At 50.9% G+C, this 7103-nt stretch overlaps 1 long non-coding RNA gene across 1 annotated transcript; it reads left to right on the plus strand.

The window, feature by feature from the left end:
- The first annotated feature begins 338 nt into the window (after positions 1-338).
- Positions 339-2321, plus strand: LOC109299839. Its single transcript, XR_002098013.1, has 3 exons — positions 339-349; positions 2015-2019; positions 2217-2321. It is a non-coding gene; the product is annotated as an uncharacterized LOC109299839 (long non-coding RNA).
- Positions 2322-7103: the final 4782 nt, after the last annotated feature.

The following is a 7103-nucleotide window of genomic DNA, read 5'->3' on the forward strand; positions in this document are numbered from 1 at the left end:
GTCTGCCCCACTAGCTCCGTGGCCTCAGCCCCACCCACAAGGCCAGGCCAGCCATGGTACTGCCACGTGTCAGCAGCTCCAGCTCCTCCCTGGAGGACTCCCTGCCCCTGGGCACCATGCCCCTGTGACCCAGGAATTTCAAGGGAGCTGCATGCCCTCACTGTCAGTGGGGACCAACCTGAGCTGCCAGGAATGCCAGCCTTACCCACCTGGTAAGACCTGCACTGGGCAGAGGGCCCTTCCTGCCCCAGCCCCAGCCCCAGCCCCAGCCCTGGCCTCAGTTCCCTGGCCCTGCCTGACCCACCTATACTCCTCTGGCCCATGGATTCCCCCCACAGCATGCAGGGAGGTGGGAAGCCATGCAGAAGGTTATTGAGCATCCTCTGCCCCCACAGCTAGGTAGGCACAAGCCTCTCAACAAGCTGAGGAACATGTTGATGCTGGCAGTAATGTCCTTCTTGGCTCTGGGGGCCATGGACATGTAGCACAGCCACAGGAGGTGGTGGAGTTGAGGGGCAGGGTGGGTTTGCCTACTGTACTGTTGAAGGTCAGGGTCCTGTGCCAGGTGTGCAGGTACACTTGTGGCACCATGATCATAGCAGCAGGGTATAATGGGTCAGGAATCCCTCAGTCTGCACAAACAACTCCTCATGTTGTGCTTGGGACACTCGCAGCAGGAGCACATTCAGGGCCCAATGCCACTGCAAGGGAGGACTGACCCCAGGACACCACCCAGGAGAGGCTCCCTGCAGGGAGAGCAGGGTACTAGTAGCTCAGTATCTCAGTCATCCAGGAGCCCCATGTCCCCCCAAGCCTGGGTGCTGTGGGCTTGGTAGCACAGGAGACAGGCTGGTCTGCAAGGGTGGGAGGTGGCTCTGGAACTGCAGCACCAGGTGCTACCAGGAACCTGTTCTGTCCTGCCCTGGGAATAGGGCACAGGAGGCAGGCTGCCTGTGGCAGCACCCAGCAGCCCACCATCCCCATGGGAATGAGTATGGACAGGGGACTTGGCTGGCAGCCTCCTGGGCCCAGGCCTGCCTGGCCAATTTACCATGGTCTGTGGGCACCCACACATGTACGACCCCCGATCTGAGGCCCGGAAGCACACAGCCCCCTGGTACAGAGCATCTCATCTCAGAAATGTTGTAAACTCTCAAACAAACAGTTTTTTTCTCATGAGTTTGCAGGTCCTGCAGCTCCATGCAGGGGAAAGGCTCCAGTTGGCAGGTGGGATGGCAGCTAAGGGTCACCGTAGCCTTGGCTGGGGTCCTGCGGACGTGCAGTTTCCAGCAGAGGATGACCCAGGACCAGATCTTTCTGCTGCACTGGCTGGTCATGGTGTCTGAGGAGTGGCTTTTTTCACTGGAGGCATGGCAAATAGAGGATGTCATCTGGAAGGACAGTTGGTAGATGGAAAATGTGGCCCACAAAGAGGTGCAGGACCAAGAGGACTAGGAGTCCAGGTCAAGGCTCCTGGCTGTGGAGGAGCACTATATTAAGGCCATGGAGTTGTAGGCTGTGCTAATGGCCAGGACTGTGGAAGCCACAAAGGAGGATTGCTGGGTTCTGGACAGTGTCCTGACGGAATGGAAGTCCTGCTGACTGCATTAGGGGTGGTCACTGTGGGGTGTGCAGGTGATGGGAATGTGGGTCCCATCCAGGGCACTGGGGGAAGCCCAGGGCATAGAACCCCATCACCAGCACCAGGGGGTCATGCATACTGAGTACTGTGTGCCCCAGCATATCCTGGACGGCGTCTCTGGTAGTAGCCTTGTCCATGCTGAAGAGGTGGCCAATATAGTGGAGGCTCATGGGTGCATCCAGCTAGAGCAGGGTGATGGCCAGCTAAGTGTCCATGGGGAGGGGCAGCCTCATGGTGGTTTCCTACTCTTCCAGGTGCAGGTGGAGCTGCTCCAGGAGGTCTTGGAAGATGGCCTGGGTCATCTGGAACATCTCCAGCTACTGCTCATCATCCCAGGTCGGCTGGATGATATACAGCATCCAGTTCCAGCAGGCTGGGTGGGCCCAGAGGTATTGGGGCTACAAGCTCAGGAGGGCATTAACAGCTGCAGTGGTGGTGTCCATGAACATGTTATTGCCATCCCTGCTAGGGTCCAGCCAGCAGGACAGGGTCTGGGCAGCATTTGTATGGCAGTGGGGAGCCTGGGAAACTATGGCCAGGCCAGCCAGGTAGCTGCTACACTTAGGGGAGCCAGCAGGGCCCAGACTGCCCTGGGTCAGATGGTGGTCACTGCAGCAGGTCAGCAGGGCCAGCATCATGGCCATCAGGAGCCCAGGGTGTTGGATGTTGCTGCCAGGGGCTGAGGCTGGAGCAGCCATGGTGCAGGGAGGCAGAGACTTTAGTGAGTGAGTTGCCACATGCTGCCCCCATGGTCTGCACACTGCTGCCAGCCAGAAAAGCAGCTGGCCAAGAAGCAGGGAGTGGATCTGCCTTTTAAAGATGGCTGCAGACAGCTGTGGCTGGAGCTGCAAGCTCCCCCTGGTGGTGGCAGGGGCCTGTTGCAGGGCTGCAGGAAGCAGGGGCAGTTTGCTGCTAGGAGCAGCAAGTCTCCTTCCACTTCCCTGCATGTGTAGATGCATGGCTGGGATCATTTACTCTGGGAGTAATTTAGTTGAGAATAAACTGCTCCTGGATGATTTGCATGTGTAGATGCACCCACTGTCAATGGCAGTGTTCTGTAAGCAGCAAGGCAGAGTCTTATACAAAACCTAGATGGTTTTCTATATCTCCCCACCAAAAAGAACAGGAGCTAAACACAGGAGCCCAGTAGATCTGAATTACTCCTTCTGGTTGCAGTTGGAGTGTTGATCATTTCTTCATAATTTCACAAGGTAGAAGTGGTGTGATTCATACATAAGGGTAAATTGGTGCTGTGTCCTCATAGCAGGAGGAAAAAATCTGAAGAGTCTAGTTCCTGCTGTTTTTACATAGTTTCCTGTCATTTACACCTTGGCAAATTGGCCATGAAATGTGACTAAATCAGAATTTTCCACTTCCTCATAAGCTTGGAGGGAGTGTTCTGTATCCAGGTCAACCATGTGTAAATGGCTACCATGGTTCCAGGCTAAGGGGAATCACACACATGTCTTTTTCTGTTCTGCCTTAAAACACATTTATGCAGCACCTAGAGAGAATGTTGCTGCTAGGGAGGAAGAACTGAAGCGGAAGAAGAAGGTTGGCACCAGAGCCAATAGGTATAAACTGGCCATGAATAAATTTAGAGTGGAAACTTGAAGAATGTTTTTAACCAATTGGAGCAGTGTGGTTTTCAAATAATAAGATTAAAAACCTAACTGCGCCTAAGATGAAGATTGATCAGTCTATGAAAGTCATTATATAGCATGGTTTTCCATCATAGCAGGGACTCAATTCCATGACCCCAAAGGTCCCTTGCAGTCGTCTGTTGCCACATAGTCTACCTCTTTCACCCAGTCAGTTCTTCAAACCAGCATGGGTGGGTCTGGGAGCTAGTCCTGCCCCATGAAGAAAGGTTAGTGGTACTGTGGAATTCTAAATCTTTCGTTTCCTAGACCTCAAGGATTGCAGTAACATTTGGGAACTTGCTCAGGAAAAATCAAAGCCTGCCATCGGAGGTGGTTCAAGCACCTACACTGAAGACCTTCAAGAGAAAATTGGATGCTTATCTTGCTCGGATCCTATCACCCCAGCTGACTTCCTGCCCTTCGGGTGGGGGGCTGGACTCAATGATCTTCCAAGGTCCCTTCCAGCCCTAGTGTCTACAAAATCTATGAGAGAGGAGAGGCTGCTTATGCTTTCCTCTCCCCCTACCCTGCATAGGGCCAGATGGTGTTCAGCCATAGGAGAATAATGACTAAAATGACAAGTTTAAGAATGTAATTGAAAAACCTGTCCCCTTTCACACACTTTACCCATGATTGTTTTCTACACGCATGGGAGAAGCCAGCAGCACACAGATATGCAGAAGATGTTTCTCTAGCTGCTGAAGGTCATTTCTTCTCTTGGTAAGCACATGCTTGTTTAAACAGTCTGGTTCCTGGAATACTCTCTCCCGAGATGAGCGCTGCTGAAGCATATTTTGCTTTCAGGCGTGCATTGTATGAAGCATTTCATACTTGTAAGCATTTCTCATCATAGGTATTTAACTGAACAGGAACACAGAGAAAGGAGTTCGTTTGGAGTTGCACATTTGGCCTGAGCCTTCTTGTCTGCCTCTTGAAAACTGGAGTTTGCCTTCAATTGCCGCTGACTTCAGTGACAGCTGAGGGTTCAGCTTCTCTTCAGGGGTACTCAGAGCAATAGAATTAGTCCCATATTGAATTCAGACCTGAAGTACCCAAGTTAGTAGAAGATAATGGATTTCTTTTTAGTCTCTGATAGTTATGCAACGTAGTTTCTTGAACCTCTCTCTGAACCATTTCATTCCGGTCACCCTTTTTTGTTTGCTTCCCACAATTTTTTCAGTCAGAGTTACTCAACAAATGTTCATGCTGAGGAACCACACATTTGAAAGGACTTTCTGAAATAAGTTCTTTTTGAAACTGGAAGAGAAGAGAGAGTATCTTCTTCCTGTCAGTGACAAGAAATAACACCAGAGACCTTGTGACTAGTCACAGCGAAGCAACACAAAAAGCAGCATTACACAAAAGAGTTACATAAGAAGAGAGTTACACAGCTCGCTGTTATCACCTGTTGGTGAAAAGAGAAGAATCGCCCAGATTGATCGCAAACTCTACTGATGGACAGATGTCTTATGGGGGTCAGCTGGAATCTGTGGGTGAACAAGAGGAAATGGATAGGCCAGGCTTTGTTTTCATTTCATGGATGTAACAGTTGGGAGCAATTGTGTAAAAGCACTCATGTTTTCAGAAGTAGGGTTAGTGAAATGATATTATTCTTGTTGGGTTACGAATGGGCAAAAGACCTGCCTTGAATATGTCTGGAGTGAGGGGTTACTCCTATGGATAACCTATGTGAGGGGTTATCCTATGGATAACTATGGAGTGAAGGGATGGGGCAGAGGGAGAGGGAGAGGTGGGATGGGGGAAGGGGACTCCATTCAGGACACTTTCTTTTGTGGTAAGGCTCCTTTGTGGTGCCGATTCCTTTCGGGAGAGCTCAGATGCTACAGAGGCTGTTTTAGGGCAGCAAGCAGGGCTAGGATACTGCAAAAGAGCTGAGTGGAGATGAGATTGTGTGGTGGCTGAAGTCACCAGGAGCAGCAGGCTTGCTGAGGGGCTCTGGCGAGTGCCTTCTTGCGCAGTGCAAGTTGTGATCACTTCAGTCAAGTTAGGTGGTAGAGACCATGGAACTGCATAGGTCTCTGGAGAAGACTTGACCTGTCCAGAATCTGAACTTCTTCAAGCCCGGCTAATGAACAGAGTGGAGGGTAGGTTCCAAGTCATAGCAAGGAAGAGATTGCAAGGGACCTCAGGAGGTTATTTAGTCCAACCCCCTGCTCAAGGCAGAATCATTCCTGTCAAACCATCTGTCTAGCCTGAACTTAAAAAACTTAACAGTGGTAGAAGCTCCACAACCTCTCCAAGCAACCTATTCCAGTGCTTAATCATGCTCATAGTGTGAGCGTCTGTACCTGCTATTAATGAAAAGCAATAAAATTCCAGTGCAGATTGTGACAGAGTTTATTGCTCCTAGGCACAGTGTTTGCATGTGTTCCTGGGACCACAACACATTGAACAAGGGTGGAGCAGCCCAGACTGGCAGAGGGTCCAGTTGCTCCAACCTGGCTCAGTGTGTTGTGGAGGGGCTGGCTGGGGCACGAGGATGCTTCAGTGCTGTAGCACCCTCATGCCCCAGCCAGCCCCAGTCATCATTTACACGTGCATTGTGGCGCACTAAATAACTCCGCCAATACAATAGTACTTACGTTGGGCAGTACTATCCTATGGTGACGTTAATTCATTTCCTGTGGCTAATAGCATTGCACATACAGACAGTGATGTTTTACTGCAGTGTTAATCAGACAGCACCTCAGCAAAGCATCTTGTGTAGATGCACCCAGTGAGAATTTTTTTCTTAATATCTAAACTAAAATTTCCCTTGTTCCAATTTAAGACTTCTCTTGCCCCGTCTCCTGTGGCCAGGGAGAAGTACATCACCATCTGCGCTATAACAAACCTTTTGTTTTTGAAGACTATTATCAAATCCTCTTAGTTGGCTTTTCTGTGGACTAAATAGACCCAGTTCTTCCAACCTGTCCTTGTGTGCAACATTTGCTAAAGCTCTCATCATCTTTGTTGTCAAATTCAAGACATTCGTAACATCTTTGTCAGTGTAGCAGGAGGGGCGTCCTAGGGTCACCATGCTCTCCTCTAACACCCCTTACCATGCCCAGTCAGTCTACAACGCACCCTCAATCGCGCCCACCACATCTTTGATGTCACATATGTAATTAGGGAGGCTGCCTCTTAGTCTCCCTGAACATGGTTATCCTTCTGTACATTAGTCCAGCTTTGCTAACGGGTGTTCCTGCACACCCCAGCCTTATGGGCAATGTGTGGCACCAGCCACCCTGTACCATGCCCCAAGCCTCACTGATGTACCAAACATTGTTCAATCTTACTGCACCTCACCAGGCGCTCGGGCGCTCCGCAGCCCGCATCCTGCAACTGTGCCTCACCGGGGGTTCGTAGAACAATGGCCCCCTTTGTCTGGGACTAGGGTTCCTCCTCTGCCATGGGTCCCCCTATGAAGCCTCCTCCAACCCCTAATAGCCTCACCCAAACCTCCATGATGTTACTCAGTAAACACAAACAAAACATAAGCCCCAGGCTATAACATAAGTCTCTGCCAGTTGGCTGCAACATCACATTCTTCCTGCCACACTAGGGTTGCTCCATCTTTCCCCAATCTCAGGCCATACCTGCAGTCTGGCCTCTCTTTGCTCAGCACAGCAGAGCTCCTTCCCCTTTGGCTGCCAGCAGGGAACTGCCTGCCTGGTCTCAGCCTGGGAGTTATATAAGAACCAGGCCCTGCCCCTTCCGGTCAGCTGACCGTTAACAGGTGTGGGGTGCTGGCGCTCTCTGGTTGCCCTAGCAACCTGCACCTGGGCTCCTTCATTACTGCTGCACAAGTAGCAGGC

Source organism: Gavialis gangeticus, unplaced genomic scaffold (genome assembly GCF_001723915.1).
Source record: "Gavialis gangeticus isolate Ggan-Ray unplaced genomic scaffold, GavGan_comp1, whole genome shotgun sequence".
NCBI lineage: Eukaryota > Metazoa > Chordata > Crocodylia > Gavialidae > Gavialis > Gavialis gangeticus.